Source organism: Pseudorasbora parva, chromosome 20 (genome assembly GCF_024679245.1).
Source record: "Pseudorasbora parva isolate DD20220531a chromosome 20, ASM2467924v1, whole genome shotgun sequence".
In the NCBI taxonomy this organism is placed as follows: domain Eukaryota; kingdom Metazoa; phylum Chordata; class Actinopteri; order Cypriniformes; family Gobionidae; genus Pseudorasbora; species Pseudorasbora parva.
Genome location: NC_090191.1, coordinates 16,235,517 through 16,251,084, shown reverse-complemented (window position 1 = coordinate 16,251,084; position 15,568 = coordinate 16,235,517). Strand labels below are relative to the sequence as shown.

The window sequence follows — 15,568 nt, the reverse complement described above, 5'->3', positions numbered from 1 at the left end:
GAGAGAAATACTATTACTACATTTATTCAACATCTGCCCTACAAAATGACTGGAATTCAATCGCATTGCTCATGAAGGAATGGACAATCACACAAAAGGGTATGAAGAAACCCGCTCTTTTGCCTGAACGCTCTTGTGTGCTAAAAAGCACAACTCTGCCCCGTGTGAGGCTCGAACTCACGACCTTCAGATTATGAGACTGACGCGCTAGCTAACTGCGCCAACGAGGCATGTGCTGTGGCCAGTGTGAGTGGTGGAGCACTAGCTTCTGGATCATCTGCCATTCGGTGCAGCTCCAAACACGCTGCTCACCGTGAGCTGTCATGTCAGGATGGCGGAGCGGTCTAAGGCGCTGCGTTCAGGTCGCAGTCTCCCCTGGAGGCGTGGGTTCGAATCCCACTTCTGACAGACCTAACCTTTGGTTGCGGGCTCCAGGTAGAGTCTTTAACCCTCTGGCAAGTTGACCCAGTAACACACTAATATTGACGAAGCACTGCATTTCAGTTCATGTCAAAGCCAATGGAACACTACAGTACCTCTGACCACCGGCATCGTATGAACTTTAAAGTAACACTTTTGTGCCATGTATGGGATTCTGTGGAATTTCCATGCAGTTTCCAGGGAATGTCATGTCCTGACATTTCATGAAATTGGACATGTTTTATAGAATAGCATTCAATGGAATACCATGTTGTGATGTTTACCGGAATGAGAACTTGTTTATGAAAGGGTATTCATGTTTTGTTTGGGGTTTCTTTGGAGGGATGCAATGGGATTCTTGGAGTTTGACTGTGATGTCATGGACTGAAATTTTGGGGGTGCAGTAGAATTTCATGGCAAGGAATTCCTGGAAATCTCTTGGAATGACATGTCATGGGTTTATGGGCTGTGGGATGGAATGTCATGGAATGAGATTCATGGCATGTCAAGCGATACATTACATCACTACTGACAAGAAACGTCATGAGAATGAAAGAATTATGTTCATACTGAACAAAACATTGTAGTGACACTGCCCCATTTTAGGTGAATATGAGAGGAATACTATTACTGCATTTATTCAACATCTGCCCTACAAAATGACTGGATTTCAATCGCATTGCTCATGAAGGAATGGACAATCACACAAAAGGGTATGAAGAAACCCGCTCTTTTGCCTAAACGCTCTTGTGTGCCAAAAAGCACCACTCTGCCCCGTGTGAGGCTCGAACTCACAACCTTCAGATTATGAGACTGCCGCGCTGCCTAACTGCGCCAACGAGGCATGTGCTGTGGCCAGTGTGAGTGGTGAAGCACTAGCTTCTGGATCATCTGCCATTCGGTGCAGCTCCAAACACACTGCTCACCGTGAGCTGTCATGTCAGGATGGCCGAGCTAAGGCGCTGCGTTCAGGTCGCAGTCTCCCCTGGAGGCGTGGGTTCGAATCCCACTTCTGACAGACCTAACCTTTGGTTGCGGGCTCCAGGTAGACTCTTTAACCCTCTGGCAAGTTGACCCAGTAACACACTAATATTGATGAAGCACTGCATTTCAGTTCATGTCAGATCCAATGGAACACTACGGTACCTCTGACCACCGGCATCGTATGAACTTTAAAGTAACACTTTTGTGCCATGTATGGGATTCTGTGGAATTTCCATGCAGTTTCCAGGGAATGTCATGTCCTGACATTTTATGAAATTGAACATGTTTTATAGAATAGCATTCAATGGAATACCATGTTGCAATGTTTACCGGAATGAGAACTTGTTTATGAAAGGGTATTCATGTTTTGTATGGGGTTTCTTTGGAGGGATGCAATGGGATTCTTGGAGTTTGACTGTGATGTCGTGGACTGAAATTTTGGGGGTGCAGTAGAATTTCATTGCAAGGAATTCCTGGAAATCTCTTGGAATGACATGTCATGGGTTTATGGGCTGTGGGATGGAATGTCATGGAATGAGAATCATGAAATGTCAAGCGAAACATTACATCACTACTGACAAGAAACATCATGAGAATGAAAGAATTATGTTCAACCTGAACAAAACATTGTAGTGACACTGCCCCATTTTAGGTGAATATGAGAGGAATACTATTACTGCATTTATTCAACATCTGCACTACAAAATGACTGGAATTCAATCGCATTGCTCATGAAGGAATGGACAATCACACAAAAGGGTATGAAGAAACCCGCTCTTTTGCCTAAACGCTCTTGTGTGCTAAAAAGCACAACTCTGCCCCGCGTGAGGCTCGAACTCACGACCTTCAGATAATGAGACTGACGCGCTGCCTAACTGCGCCAACGAGGCATGTGCTGTGGCCAGTGTGAGTGGTGGAGCACTAGCTTCTGGATCATCTGCCATTCGGTGCAGCTCCAAACACGCTGCTCACCGTGCGCTGTCATGTCAGGATGGCCGAGCGGTCTAAGGCGCTGCGTTCAGGTCGCAGTCTCCCCTGGTGGCGTGGGTTCGAATCCCACTTCTGACAGACCTGACCTTTGGTTGCGGGCTCCAGGTAGACTCTTTAACCCTCTGGCAAGTTGACCCAGTAACACGCTAATATTGACGAAGCACTGCAATTCAGTTCATGTCAGAGCCAATGGAACACTACGGTACCTCTGACCACCGGCATCGCATGAACTTTAAAGTAACACTTTTGTGCCATGTATGGGATTCTGTGGAATTTTCATGCAGTTTCCAGGGAATGTCATGTCCTGACATTTCATGAAATTGGACATGTTTTATAGAATAGCATTCAATGGAATAACATGTTGTGATGTTTACCGGAATGAGAACTTGTTTATGAAAGGGTATTCATGTTTTGTTTGGGGTTTCTTTGGAGGGATGCAATGGGATTCTTGGAGTTTGACTGTGATGTCATGGACTGAAATTTTGGGGGTGCAGTAGAATTTCATGGCAAGGAATTCCTGGAAATCTCTTGGAATGACATGTCATGGGTTTATGGGCTGTGGGATGGAATGTCATGGAATGAGATTCATGGCATGTCAAGCGAAACATTACATCACTACTGACAAGAAACGTCATGAGAATGAAAGAATTATGTTCAGACTGAACAAAACATTGTAGTGACACTGCCCCAGTTTAGGTTAATATGAGAGGAATACTATTTCTGCATTTATTCAACATCTGCCCTACAAAATGACTGGATTTCAATCGCATTGCTCATGAAGGAATGGACAATCACACAAAAGGGTATGAAGAAACCCGCTCTTTTGCCTAAACGCTCTTGTGTGCCAAAAAGCACCACTCTGCCCCGTGTGAGGCTCGAACTCACGACCTTCAGATTATGAGACTGACGCGCTGCCTAACTGCGCCAACAAGGCATGTGCTGTGGCCAGTGTGAGTGGTGGAGCACTAGTTTCTGGATCATCTGCCATTCGGTGCAGCTCCAAACACGCTGCTCACCGTGAGCTGTCATGTCAGGATGGCCGAGCGGTCTAAGGCGCTGCGTTCAGGTCGCAGTCTCCCCTGGAGGCGTGGGTTCGAATCCCACTTCTGACAGACCTAACCTTTGGTTGCGGGCTCCAGGTAGACTCTTTAACCCTCTGGCAAGTTGACCCAGTAACACACTAATATTGATGAAGCACTGCATTTCAGTTCATGTCAGATCCAATGGAACACTACGGTACCTCTGACCACCGGCATCGTATGAACTTTAAAGTAACACTTTTGTGCCATGTATGGGATTCTGTGGAATTTCCATGCAGTTTCCAGGGAATGTCATGTCCTGACATTTTATGAAATTGGACATGTTTTATAGAATAGCATTCAATGGAATACCATGTTGCAATGTTTACCGGAATGAGAACTTGTTTATGAAAGGGTATTCATGTTTTGTATGGGGTTTCTTTGGAGGGATGCAATGGGATTCTTGGAGTTTGACTGTGATGTCGTGGACTGAAATTTTGGGGGTGCAGTAGAATTTCATTGCAAGGAATTCCTGGAAATCTCTTGGAATGACATGTCATGGGTTTATGGGCTGTGGGATGGAATGTCATGGAAGGAGAATCATGAAATGTCAAGCGAAACATTACATCACTACTGACAAGAAACATCATGAGAATGAAAGAATTATGTTCAACCTGAACAAAACATTGTAGTGACACTGCCCCATTTTAGGTGAATATGAGAGGAATACTATTACTGCATTTATTCAACATCTGCCCTACAAAATGACTGGAATTCAATCGCATTGCTCATGAAGGAATGGACAATCACACAAAAGGGTATGAAGAAACCCGCTCTTTTGCCTAAACGCTTTTGTGTGCTAAAAAGCACAACTCTGCCCCGCGGGAGGCTCGAACTCACGACCTTCAGATAATGAGACTGAGGCGCTGCCTAACTGCGCCAACGAGGCATGTGCTGTGGCCAGTGTGAGTGGTGGAGCACTAGCTTCTGGATCATCTGCCATTCGGTGCAGCTCCAAACACGCTGCTCACCGTGCACTGTCATGTCAGGATGGCCGAGCGGTCTAAGGCGCTGCGTTCAGGTCGCAGTCTCCCCTGGAGGCGTGGGTTCGAATCCCACTTCTGACAGACCTGACCTTTGGGTGCGGGCTCCAGGTAGACTCTTTAACCCTCTGGCAAGTTGACCCAGTAACACGCTAATATTGACGAAGCACTGCAATTCAGTTCATGTCAGAGCCAATGGAACACTACGGTACCTCTGACCACCGGCATCGCATGAACTTTAAAGTAACACTTTTGTGCCATGTATGGGATTCTGTGGAATTTTCATGCAGTTTCCACGGAATGTCATGTCCTGACATTTCATGAAATTGGACATGTTTTATAGAATAGCATTCAATGGAATAACATGTTGTGATGATTACCGGAATGAGAACTTGTTTATGAAAGGGTATTCATGTTTTGTTTGGGGTTTCTTTGGAGGGATGCAATGGGATTCTTGGAGTTTGACTGTGATGTCATGGACTGAAATTTTGGGGGTGCAGTAGAATTTCATGGCAAGGAATTCCTGGAAATCTCTTGGAATGACATGTCATGGGTTTATGGGCTGTGGGATGGAATGTCATGGAATGAGATTCATGGCATGTCAAGCGAAACATTACATCACTACTGACAAGAAACGTCATGAGAATGAAAGAATTATGTTCAGACTGAACAAAACATTGTAGTGACACTGCCCCAGTTTAGGTTAATATGAGAGGAATACTATTTCTGCATTTATTCAACATCTGCCCTACAAAATGACTGGATTTCAATCGCATTGCTCATGAAGGAATGGACAATCACACAAAAGGGTATGAAGAAACCCGCTCTTTTGCCTAAACGCTCTTGTGTGCCAAAAAGCACCACTCTGCCCCGTGTGAGGCTCGAACTCACGACCTTCAGATTATGAGACTGACGCGCTGCCTAACTGCGCCAACAAGGCATGTGCTGTGGCCAGTGTGAGTGGTGGAGCACTAGCTTCTGGATCATCTGCCATTCGGTGCACCTCCAAACACGCTGCTCACCGTGAGCTGTCATGTCAGGATGGCCGAGCGGTCTAAGGCGCTGCGTTCAGGTCGCAGTCTCCCCTGGAGGCGTGGGTTCGAATCCCACTTCTGACAGACCTAACCTTTGGTTGCGGGCTCCAGGTAGAGTCTTTAACCCTCTGGCAAGTTGACCCAGTAACACACTAATATTGACGAAGCACTGCATTTCAGTTCATGTCAAAGCCAATGGAACACTACGGTACCTCTGACCACCGGCATCGTATGAACTTTAAAGTAACACTTTTGTGCCATGTATGGAATTCTGTGGAATTTCCATGCAGTTTCCAGGGAATGTCATGTCCTGACATTTCATGAAATTGGACATGTTTTATAGAATAGCATTCAATGGAATACCATGTTGTGATGTTTACCGGAATGAGAACTTGTTTATGAAAGGGTATTCATGTTTTGTTTGGGGTTTCTTTGGAGGGATGCAATGGGATTCTTGGAGTTTGACTGTGATGTCATGGACTGAAATTTTGGGGGTGCAGTAGAATTTCATGGCAAGGAATTCCTGGAAATCTCTTGGAATGACATGTCATGGGTTTATGGGCTGTGGGATGGAATGTCATGGAATGAGATTCATGGCATGTCAAGCGAAACATTACATCACTACTGACAAGAAACGTCATGAGAATGAAAGAATTATGTTCAGACTGAACAAAACATTGTAGTGACACTGCCCCATTTTAGGTGAATATGAGAGGAATACTATTACTGCATTTATTCAACATCTGCCCTACAAAATGACTGGATTTCAATCGCATTGCTCATGAAGGAATGGACAATCACACAAAAGGGTATGAAGAAACCCGCTCTTTTGCCTAAACGCTCTTGTGTGCCAAAAAGCACCACTCTGCCCCGTGTGAGGCTCGAACTCACGACCTTCAGATTATGAGACTGCCGCGCTGCCTAACTGCGCCAACGAGGCATGTGCTGTGGCCAGTGTGAGTGGTGAAGCACTAGCTTCTGGATCATCTGCCATTCGGTGCAGCTCCAAACACGCTGCTCACCGTGAGCTGTCATGTCAGGATGGCCGAGCTAAGGCGCTGCGTTCAGGTCGCAGTCTCCCCTGGAGGCGTGGGTTCGAATCCCACTTCTGACAGACCTAACCTTTGGTTGCGGGCTCCAGGTAGAGTCTTTAACCCTCTGGCAAGTTGACCCAGTAACACACTAATATTGATGAAGCACTGCATTTCAGTTCATGTCAGATCCAATGGAACACTACGGTACCTCTGACCACCGGCATCGTATGAACTTTAAAGTAACACTTTTGTGCCATGTATGGGATTCTGTGGAATTTCCATGCAGTTTCCAGGGAATGTCATGTCCTGACATTTTATGAAATTGGACATGTTTTATAGAATAGCATTCAATGGAATACCATGTTGCAATGTTTACCGGAATGAGAACTTGTTTATGAAAGGGTATTCATGTTTTGTATGGGGTTTCTTTGGAGGGATGCAATGGGATTCTTGGAGTTTGACTGTGATGTCGTGGACTGAAATTTTGGGGGTGCAGTAGAATTTCATTGCAAGGAATTCCTGGAAATCTCTTGGAATGACATGTCATGGGTTTATGGGCTGTGGGATGGAATGTCATGGAATGAGAATCATGAAATGTCAAGCGAAACATTACATCACTACTGACAAGAAACATCATGAGAATGAAAGAATTATGTTCAACCTGAACAAAACATTGTAGTGACACTGCCCCATTTTAGGTGAATATGAGAGGAATACTATTACTGCATTTATTCAACATCTGCCCTACAAAATGACTGGAATTCAATCGCATTGCTCATGAAGGAATGGACAATCACACAAAAGGGTATGAAGTCACTCCCGCTCTTTTGCCTAAACGCTCTTGTGTGCTAAAAAGCACAACTCTGCCCCGCGTGAGGCTCGTACTCACGACCTTCAGATAATGACACTGACGCGCTGCCTAACTGCGCCAACGAGGCATGTGCTGTGGCCAGTGTGAGTGGTGGAGCACTAGCTTCTGGATCATCTGCCATTCGGTGCAGCTCCAAACACGCTGCTCACCGTGCGCTGTCATGTCAGGATGGCCGAGCGGTCTAAGGCGCTGCGTTCAGGTCGCAGTCTCCCCTGGAGGCGTGGGTTCGAATCCCACTTCTGACAGACCTGACCTTTGGTTGCGGGCTCCAGGTAGACTCTTTAACCCTCTGGCAAGTTGACCCAGTAACACGCTAATATTGACGAAGCACTGCAATTCAGTTCATGTCAGAGCCAATGGAACACTACGGTACCTCTGACCACCGGCATCGCATGAACTTTAAAGTAACACTTTTGTGCCATGTATGGGATTCTGTGGAATTTTCATGCAGTTTCCAGGGAATGTCATGTCCTGACATTTCATGAAATTGGACATGTTTTATAGAATAGCATTCAATGGAATAACATGTTGTGATGTTTACCGGAATGAGAACTTGTTTATGAAAGGGTATTCATGTTTTGTTTGGGGTTTCTTTGGAGGGATGCAATGGGATTCTTGGAGTTTGACTGTGATGTCATGGACTGAAATTTTGGGGGTGCAGTAGAATTTCATGGCAAGGAATTCCTGGAAATCTCTTGGAATGACATGTCATGGGTTTATGGGCTGTGGGATGGAATGTCATGGAATGAGATTCATGGCATGTCAAGCGAAACATTACATCACTACTGACAAGAAACGTCATGAGAATGAAAGAATTATGTTCAGACTGAACAAAACATTGTAGTGACACTGCCCCAGTTTAGGTGAATATGAGAGGAATACTATTTCTGCATTTATTCAACATCTGCCCTACAAAATGACTGGATTTCAATCGCATTGCTCATGAAGGAATGGACAATCACACAAAAGGGTATGAAGAAACCCGCTCTTTTGCCTAAACGCTCTTGTGTGCCAAAAAGCACCACTCTGCCCCGTGTGAGGCTCGAACTCACGACCTTCAGATTATGAGACTGATGCGCTGCCTAACTGCGCCAACGAGGCATGTGCTGTGGCCAGTGTGAGTGGTGGAACACTAGCTTCTGGATCATCTGCCATTCGGTGCAGCTCCAAACACGCTGCTCACCGTGAGCTGTCATGTCAGGATGGCCGAGCGGTCTAAGGCGCTGCGTTCAGGTCGCAGTCTCCCCTGGAGGCGTGGGTTCGAATCCCACTTCTGACAGACCTAACCTTTGGTTGCGGGCTCCAGGTAGAGTCTTTAACCCTCTGGCAAGCTGACCCAGTAACACACTAATATTGACGAAGCACTGCATTTCAGTTCATGTCAGAGCCAATGGAACACTACGGTACCTCTGACCACCGGCATCGTATGAACTTTAAAGTAACACTTTTGTGCCATGTATGGGATTCTGTGGAATTTTCATGCAGTTTCCAGGGAATGTCATGTCCTGACATTTCATGAAATTGGACATGTTTTATAGAATGGCATTCAATGGAATAACATGTTGTGATGTTTACCGGAATGAGAACTTGTTTATGAAAGGGTATTCATGTTTTGTTTGGGGTTTCTTTGGAGGGATGCAATGGGATTCTTGGAGTTTGACTGTGATGTCATGGACTGAAATTTTGGGGGTGCAGTAGAATTTCATGGCAAGGAATTCCTGGAAATCTCTTGGAATGACATGTCATGGGTTTATGGGCTGTGGGATGGAATGTCATGGAATGAGATTCATGGCATGTCAAGCGAAACATTACATCACTACTGACAAGAAATGTCATGAGAATGAAAGAATTATGTTCAGACTGAACAAAACATTGTAGTGACACTGCCCCAGTTTAGGTGAATATGAGAGGAATACTATTTCTGCATTTATTCAACATCTGCCCTACAAAATGACTGGATTTCAATCGCATTGCTCATGAAGGAATGGACAATCACACAAAAGGGTATGAAGAAACCCGCTCTTTTGCCTAAACGCTCTTGTGTGCCAAAAAGCACCACTCTGCCCCGTGTGAGGCTCGAACTCACGACCTTCAGATTATGAGACTGACGCGCTGCCTAACTGCGCCAACGAGGCATGTGCTTTGGCCAGTGTGAGTGGTGGAGCACTAGCTTCTGGATCATCTGCCATTCGGTGCAGCTCCAAACACGCTGCTCACCGTGAGCTGTCATGTCAGGATGGCCGAGCGGTCTAAGGCGCTGTGTTCAGGTCGCAGTCTCCCCTGGAGGCGTGGGTTCGAATCCCACTTCTGACAGACCTAACCTTTGGTTGCGGGCTCCAGGTAGACTCTTTAACCCTCTGGCAAGTTGACCCAGTAACACACTAATATTGACGAAGCACTGCATTTCAGTTCATGTCAGAGCCAATGGAACACTACGGTACCTCTGACCACCGGCATCGTATGAACTGTAAAGTAACACTTTTGTGCCATGTATGGGATTCTGTGGAATGTCCACGCAGTTTCCAGGGAATGTCATGTCCTGACATTTCATGAAATTGGACATGTTTTATAGAATAGCATTCAATGGAATACCATGTTGTGATGTTTACCGGAATGAGAACTTGTTTATGAAAGGGTATTCATGTTTTGTTTGGGGTTTCTTTGGAGGGATGCAATGGGATTCTTGGAGTTTGACTGTGATGTCATGGACTGAAATTTTGGGGGTGCAGTAGAATTTCATGGCAAGGAATTCCTGGAAATCTCTTGGAATGACATGTCATGGGTTTATGGGCTGTGGGATGGAATGTCATGGAATGAGATTCATGGCATGTCAAGCGAAACATTACATCACTACTGACAAGAAACGTCATGAGAATGAAAGAATTATGTTCAGACTGAACAAAACATTGTAGAGACATTGCCCCATTTTAGGTGAATATGAGAGGAATACTATTACTGCATTTATTCAACATCTGCCCTACAAAATGACTGGATTTCAATCGCATTGCTCACGAAGGAATGGACAATCACACAAAAGGGTATGAAGAAACCCGCTCTTTTGCCTAAACGCTCTTGTGTGCCAAAAAGCACCACTCTGCCCCGCGTGAGGCTCGAACTCACGACCTTCAGATTATGAGACTGACGCGCTGCCTAACTGCGCCAACAAGGCATGTGCTGTGGCCAGTGTGAGTGGTGGAGCACTAGCTTCTGGATCATCTGCCATTCGGTGCAGCTCCAAACACGCTGCTCACCGTGCGCTGTCATGTCAGGATGGCCGAGCGGTCTAAGGCTGCGTTCAGGTCGCAGTCTCCCCTGGAGGCGTGGGTTCGAATCCCACTTCTGACAGACCTAACCTTTGGTTGCGGGCTCCAGGTAGACTCTTTAACCCTCTGGCAAGTTGACCCAGTAACACGCTAATATTGACGAAGCACTGCAATTCAGTTCATGTCAGAGCCAATGGAACACTACGGTATCTCTGACCACCGGCATCGCATGAACTTTAAAGTAACACTTTTGTGCCATGTATGGGATTCTGTGGAATTTTCATGCAGTTTCCAGGGAATGTCATGTCCTGACATTTCATGAAATTGGACATGTTTTATAGAATAGCATTCAATGGAATAACATGTTGTGATGTTTACCGGAATGAGAACTTGTTTATGAAAGGGTATTCATGTTTTGTTTGGGGTTTCTTTGGAGGGATGCAATGGGATTCTTGGAGTTTGACTGTGATGTCATGGACTGAAATTTTGGGGGTGCAGTAGAATTTCATGGCAAGGAATTCCTGGAAATCTCTTGGAATGACATGTCATGGGTTTATGGGCTGTGGGATGGAATGTCATGGAATGAGATTCATGGCATGTCAAGCGAAACATTACATCACTACTGACAAGAAACGTCATGAGAATGAAAGAATTATGTTCAGACTGAACAAAACATTGTAGTGACACTGCCCCAGTTTAGGTGAATATGAGAGGAATACTATTTCTGCATTTATTCAACATCTGCCCTACAAAATGACTGGATTTCAATCGCATTGCTCATGAAGGAATGGACAATCACACAAAAGGGTATGAAGAAACCCGCTCTTTTGCCTAAACGCTCTTGTGTGCCAAAAAGCACCACTCTGCCCCGTGTGAGGCTCGAACTCACGACCTTCAGATTATGAGACTGACGCGCTGCCTAACTGCGCCAACAAGGCATGTGCTGTGGACAGTGTGAGTGGTGGAGCACTAGCTTCTGGATCATCTGCCATTCGGTGCAGCTCCAAACACGCTGCTCACCGTGCGCTTTTATGTCAGGATGGCCGAGCGGTCTAAGGCGCTGCGTTCAGGTCGCAGTCTCCCTTGGAGGCGTGGGTTCGAATCCCACTTCTGACAGACCTAACCTTTGGTTGCGGGCTCCAGGTAGAGTCTTTAACCCTCTGGCAAGTTGACCCAGTAACACACTAATATTGACGAAGCACTGCATTTCAGTTCATGTCAAAGCCAATGGAACACTACGGTACCTCTGACCACCGGCATCGTATGAACTTTAAAGTAACACTTTTGTGCCATGTATGGGATTCTGTGGAATTTCCATGCAGTTTCCAGGGAATGTCATGTCCTGACATTTCATGAAATTGGACATGTTTTATAGAATAGCATTCAATGGAATACCATGTTGTGATGTTTACCGGAATGAGAACTTGTTTATGAAAGGGTATTCATGTTTTGTTTGGGGTTTCTTTGGAGGGATGCAATGGGATTCTTGGAGTTTGACTGTGATGTCATGGACTGAAATTTTGGGGGTGCAGTAGAATTTCATGGCAAGGAATTCCTGGAAATCTCTTGGAATGACATGTCATGGGTTTATGGGCTGTGGGATGGAATGTCATGGAATGAGATTCATGGCATGTCAAGCGAAACATTACATCACTACTGACAAGAAACGTCATGAGAATGAAAGAATTATGTTCAGACTGAACAAAACATTGTAGTGACACTGCCCCATTTTAGGTGAATATGAGAGGAATACTATTACTGCATTTATTCAACATCTGCCCTACAAAATGACTGGATTTCAATCGCATTGCTCATGAAGGAATGGACAATCACACAAAAGGGTATGAAGAAACCCGCTCTTTTGCCTAAACGCTCTTGTGTGCCAAAAAGCACCAATCTGCCCCGTGTGAGGCTCGAACTCACGACCTTCAGATTATGAGACTGACGCGCTGCCTAACTGCGCCAACGAGGCATGTGCTGTGGTCAGTGTGAGTGGTGGAGCACTAGCTTCTGGATCATCTGCCATTCGGTGCAGCTCCAAACACGCTGCTCAACGTGCGCTTTCATGTCAGGATGGCCGAGCGGTCTAAGGCGCTGCGTTCAGGTCGCAGTCTCCCCTGGAGGCGTGGGTTCGAATCCCACTTCTGACAGACCTAACCTTTGGTTGCGGGCTCCAGGTAGACTCTTTAACCCTCTGGCAAGTTGACCCAGTAACACGCTAATATTGACGAAGCACTGCAATTCAGTTCATGTCAGAGCCAATGGAACACTACGGTACCTCTGACCACCGGCATCGCATGAACTTTAAAGTAACACTTTTGTGCCATGTATGGGATTCTGTGGAATTTTCATGCAGTTTCCAGGGAATGTCATGTCCTGACATTTCATGAAATTGGACATGTTTTATAGAATAGCATTCAATGGAATAACATGTTGTGATGTTTACCGGAATGAGAACTTGTTTATGAAAGGGAATTCATGTTTTGTTTGGGGTTTCTTTGGAGGGATGCAATGGGATTCTTGGAGTTTGACTGTGATGTCATGGACTGAAATTTTGGGGGTGCAGTAGAATTTCATGGCAAGGAATTCCTGGAAATCTCTTGGAATGACATGTCATGGGTTTATGGGCTGTGGGATGGAATGTCATGGAATGAGATTCATGGCATGTCAAGCGAAACATTACATCACTACTGACAAGAAACGTCATTAGAATGAAAGAATTATGTTCAGACTGAACAAAACATTGTAGTGACACTGCCCCAGTTTAGGTTAATATGAGAGGAATACTATTTCTGCATTTATTCAACATCTGCCCTACAAAATGACTGGATTTCAATCGCATTGCTCATGAAGGAATGGACAATCACACAAAAGGGTATGAAGAAACCCGCTCTTTTGCCTAAACGCTCTTGTGTGCCAAAAAGCACCACTCTGCCCCGTGTGAGGCTCGAACTCACGACCTTCAGATTATGAGACTGACGCGCTGCCTAACTGCGCCAACGAGGCATGTGCTGTGGACAGTGTGAGTGGTGGAGCACTAGCTTCTGGATCATCTGCCATTCGGTGCAGCTCCAAACACGCTGCTCACCGTGAGCTGTCATGTCAGGATGGCCGAGCGGTCTAAGGCGCTGCGTTCAGGTCGCAGTCTCCCCTGGAGGCGTGGGTTCGAATCCCACTTCTGACAGACCTAACCTTTGGTTGCGGGCTCCAGGTAGAGTCTTTAACCCTCTGGCAAGTTGACCCAGTAACACACTAATATTGACGAAGCACTGCATTTCAGTTCATGTCAGAGCCAATGGAACACTACGGTACCTCTGACCACCGGCATCGTATGAACTTTAAAGTAACACTTTTGTGCCATGTATGGGATTCTGTGGAATTTTCATGCAGCTTCCAGGGAATGTCATGTCCTGACATTTCATGAAATTGGACATGTTTTATAGAATAGCATTCAATGGAATAACATGTTGTGATGTTTACCGGAATGAGAACTTGTTTATGAAAGGGTATTCATGTTTTGTTTGGGGTTTCTTTGGAGGGATTCAATGGGATTCTTGGAGTTTGACTGTGATGTCATGGACTGAAATTTTGGGGGTGCAGTAGAATTTCATGGCAAGGAATTCCTGGAAATCTCTTGGAATGACATGTCATGGGTTTATGGGCTGTGGGATGGAATGTCATGGAATGAGATTCATGGCATGTCAAGCGAAACATTACATCACTACTGACAAGAAACGTCATGAGAATGAAAGAATTATGTTCAGACTGAACAAAACATTGTAGTGACACTGCCCCAGTTTAGGTGAATATGAGAGGAATACTATTTCTGCATTTATTCAACATCTGCCCTACAAAATGACTGGATTTCAATCGCATTGCTCATGAAGGAATGGACAATCACACAAAAGGGTATGAAGAAACCCGCTCTTTTGCCTAAACGCTCTTGTGTGCCAAAAAGCACCACTCTGCCCCGTGTGAGGCTCGAACTCACGACCTTCAGATTATGAGACTGACGCGCTGCCTAACTGCGCCAACGAGGCATGTGCTGTGGCCAGTGTGAGTGGTGGAGCACTAGCTTCTGGATCATCTGCCATTCGGTGCAGCTCCAAACACGCTGCTCACCGTGAGCTGTCATGTCAGGATGGCCGAGCGGTCTAAGGCGCTGCGTTCAGGTCGCAGTCTCCCCTGGAGGCGTGGGTTCGAATCCCACTTCTGACAGACCTAACCTTTGGTTGCGGGCTCCAGGTAGAGTCTTTAACCCTCTGGCAAGTTGACCCAGTAACACACTAATATTGACGAAGCACTGCATTTCAGTTCATGTCAGAGCCAATGGAACACTACGGTACCTCTGACCACCGGCATCGTATGAACTGTAAAGTAACACTTTTGTGCCATGTATGGGATTCTGTGGAATTTCCATGCAGTTTCCAGGGAATGTCATGTCCTGACATTTCATGAAATTGGACATGTTTTATAGAATAGCATTCAATGGAATACCATGTTGTGATGTTTACCGGAATGAGAACTTGTTTATGAAAGGGTATTCATGTTTTGTTTGGGGTTTCTTTGGAGGGATGCAATGGGATTCTTGGAGTTTGACTGTGATGTCATGGACTGAAATTTTGGGGGTGCAGTAGAATTTCATGGCAAGGAATTCCTGGAAATCTCTTGGAATGACATGTCATGGGTTTATGGGCTGTGGGATGGAATGTCATGGAATGAGATTCATGGCATGTCAAGCGAAACATTACATCACTACTGACAAGAAACGTCATGAGAATGAAAGAATTATGTTCAGACTGAACAAAACATTGTAGAGACACTGCCCCATTTTAGGTGAATATGAGAGGAATACTATTACTGCATTTATTCAACATCTGCCCTACAAAATGACTGGATTTCAATCGCAT

At 45.4% G+C, this 15,568-nt stretch overlaps 21 non-coding genes across 21 annotated transcripts; 12 read left to right on the top strand and 9 right to left on the bottom strand.

Annotated features, from left to right (window-relative positions):
* Positions 1 to 156: 156 nt before the first annotated feature.
* On the bottom strand, positions 157 to 230 carry trnam-cau (transfer RNA methionine (anticodon CAU)). Its single transcript has one exon. It is a non-coding gene; the product is annotated as a tRNA-Met (tRNA).
* A 95-nt stretch (positions 231 to 325) lies between these two features.
* trnal-cag (transfer RNA leucine (anticodon CAG)) lies at positions 326 to 408 on the top strand. Its single transcript has one exon. It is a non-coding gene; the product is annotated as a tRNA-Leu (tRNA).
* Positions 409 to 2,389: 1,981 nt separating this feature from the next.
* Positions 2,390 to 2,472, top strand: trnal-cag (transfer RNA leucine (anticodon CAG)). The gene has a single exon. It is a non-coding gene; the product is annotated as a tRNA-Leu (tRNA).
* A 782-nt stretch (positions 2,473 to 3,254) lies between these two features.
* On the bottom strand, positions 3,255 to 3,328 carry trnam-cau (transfer RNA methionine (anticodon CAU)). The gene has a single exon. It is a non-coding gene; the product is annotated as a tRNA-Met (tRNA).
* A 95-nt stretch (positions 3,329 to 3,423) lies between these two features.
* Positions 3,424 to 3,506, top strand: trnal-cag (transfer RNA leucine (anticodon CAG)). The gene has a single exon. It is a non-coding gene; the product is annotated as a tRNA-Leu (tRNA).
* A 951-nt stretch (positions 3,507 to 4,457) lies between these two features.
* Positions 4,458 to 4,540, top strand: trnal-cag (transfer RNA leucine (anticodon CAG)). The gene has a single exon. It is a non-coding gene; the product is annotated as a tRNA-Leu (tRNA).
* A 782-nt stretch (positions 4,541 to 5,322) lies between these two features.
* Positions 5,323 to 5,396, bottom strand: trnam-cau (transfer RNA methionine (anticodon CAU)). Its single transcript has one exon. It is a non-coding gene; the product is annotated as a tRNA-Met (tRNA).
* Positions 5,397 to 5,491: 95 nt separating this feature from the next.
* trnal-cag (transfer RNA leucine (anticodon CAG)) lies at positions 5,492 to 5,574 on the top strand. The gene has a single exon. It is a non-coding gene; the product is annotated as a tRNA-Leu (tRNA).
* Positions 5,575 to 7,557: 1,983 nt separating this feature from the next.
* Positions 7,558 to 7,640, top strand: trnal-cag (transfer RNA leucine (anticodon CAG)). The gene has a single exon. It is a non-coding gene; the product is annotated as a tRNA-Leu (tRNA).
* A 782-nt stretch (positions 7,641 to 8,422) lies between these two features.
* Positions 8,423 to 8,496, bottom strand: trnam-cau (transfer RNA methionine (anticodon CAU)). Its single transcript has one exon. It is a non-coding gene; the product is annotated as a tRNA-Met (tRNA).
* A 95-nt stretch (positions 8,497 to 8,591) lies between these two features.
* On the top strand, positions 8,592 to 8,674 carry trnal-cag (transfer RNA leucine (anticodon CAG)). The gene has a single exon. It is a non-coding gene; the product is annotated as a tRNA-Leu (tRNA).
* Positions 8,675 to 9,456: 782 nt separating this feature from the next.
* Positions 9,457 to 9,530, bottom strand: trnam-cau (transfer RNA methionine (anticodon CAU)). Its single transcript has one exon. It is a non-coding gene; the product is annotated as a tRNA-Met (tRNA).
* A 95-nt stretch (positions 9,531 to 9,625) lies between these two features.
* On the top strand, positions 9,626 to 9,708 carry trnal-cag (transfer RNA leucine (anticodon CAG)). The gene has a single exon. It is a non-coding gene; the product is annotated as a tRNA-Leu (tRNA).
* A 1,814-nt stretch (positions 9,709 to 11,522) lies between these two features.
* trnam-cau (transfer RNA methionine (anticodon CAU)) lies at positions 11,523 to 11,596 on the bottom strand. The gene has a single exon. It is a non-coding gene; the product is annotated as a tRNA-Met (tRNA).
* A 95-nt stretch (positions 11,597 to 11,691) lies between these two features.
* Positions 11,692 to 11,774, top strand: trnal-cag (transfer RNA leucine (anticodon CAG)). Its single transcript has one exon. It is a non-coding gene; the product is annotated as a tRNA-Leu (tRNA).
* A 782-nt stretch (positions 11,775 to 12,556) lies between these two features.
* On the bottom strand, positions 12,557 to 12,630 carry trnam-cau (transfer RNA methionine (anticodon CAU)). The gene has a single exon. It is a non-coding gene; the product is annotated as a tRNA-Met (tRNA).
* A 95-nt stretch (positions 12,631 to 12,725) lies between these two features.
* trnal-cag (transfer RNA leucine (anticodon CAG)) lies at positions 12,726 to 12,808 on the top strand. Its single transcript has one exon. It is a non-coding gene; the product is annotated as a tRNA-Leu (tRNA).
* A 782-nt stretch (positions 12,809 to 13,590) lies between these two features.
* trnam-cau (transfer RNA methionine (anticodon CAU)) lies at positions 13,591 to 13,664 on the bottom strand. The gene has a single exon. It is a non-coding gene; the product is annotated as a tRNA-Met (tRNA).
* Positions 13,665 to 13,759: 95 nt separating this feature from the next.
* trnal-cag (transfer RNA leucine (anticodon CAG)) lies at positions 13,760 to 13,842 on the top strand. Its single transcript has one exon. It is a non-coding gene; the product is annotated as a tRNA-Leu (tRNA).
* Positions 13,843 to 14,624: 782 nt separating this feature from the next.
* Positions 14,625 to 14,698, bottom strand: trnam-cau (transfer RNA methionine (anticodon CAU)). The gene has a single exon. It is a non-coding gene; the product is annotated as a tRNA-Met (tRNA).
* Positions 14,699 to 14,793: 95 nt separating this feature from the next.
* Positions 14,794 to 14,876, top strand: trnal-cag (transfer RNA leucine (anticodon CAG)). Its single transcript has one exon. It is a non-coding gene; the product is annotated as a tRNA-Leu (tRNA).
* The last annotated feature ends 692 nt before the right edge of the window (positions 14,877 to 15,568 follow it).